The sequence below is a fragment of the Pterocles gutturalis genome, unplaced genomic scaffold, assembly GCF_000699245.1.
Source record: "Pterocles gutturalis isolate BGI_N339 unplaced genomic scaffold, ASM69924v1 scaffold20527, whole genome shotgun sequence".
Classification (NCBI taxonomy): Eukaryota; Metazoa; Chordata; class Aves; order Pterocliformes; family Pteroclidae; genus Pterocles; species Pterocles gutturalis.
This window is the reverse complement of record NW_010108415.1, coordinates 10,326-10,684: the sequence shown is the minus strand read 5'-3', so window position 1 is coordinate 10,684 and position 359 is coordinate 10,326. Positions and strand designations below refer to the sequence as shown.

Sequence of the window (359 nt, the reverse complement as noted above, 5' to 3'; positions counted from 1 at the left end):
GAGAAGAGAAGAGAAGAGAAGAGAAGAGAGAAGAGAAGAGAAGAGAAGAGAGAAGAGAAGAGAAGAGAAGAGAGAAGAGAAGAGAAGAGAAGAGAGAAGAGAAGAGAAGAGAAGAGAGAAGAGAAGAGAAGAGAAGAGAAAAAGAAGAAGAGAAGAGAAGAGAAGAGAAGAGAAGAGAAGAGAGAAGAGAAGAGAAGAGAAGAGAAGAGAAGAGAAGAGAAGGAAAGAAAAGAAGGAAAAAAGAGGAAAAAAAGAAAGAAAATAAGAAAAAATAAAGAAATTAAAAAAAAAAAAAAGTGCATTTTTGATGCTTGTACCCTAACTGGCTGGCGGGGGTGGGCGGAAAACCCCTTTGTCCC

General features: G+C 38.2%; 1 protein-coding gene across 1 annotated transcript in view; it reads right to left on the bottom strand.

Annotated features, from left to right (window-relative positions):
* ARHGEF10L (Rho guanine nucleotide exchange factor (GEF) 10-like) overlaps positions 1 to 359 on the bottom strand; it is a gene marked incomplete at its 3' end in the record, with an annotated part of 14,196 nt that overhangs the window by 4,843 nt on the left and 8,994 nt on the right.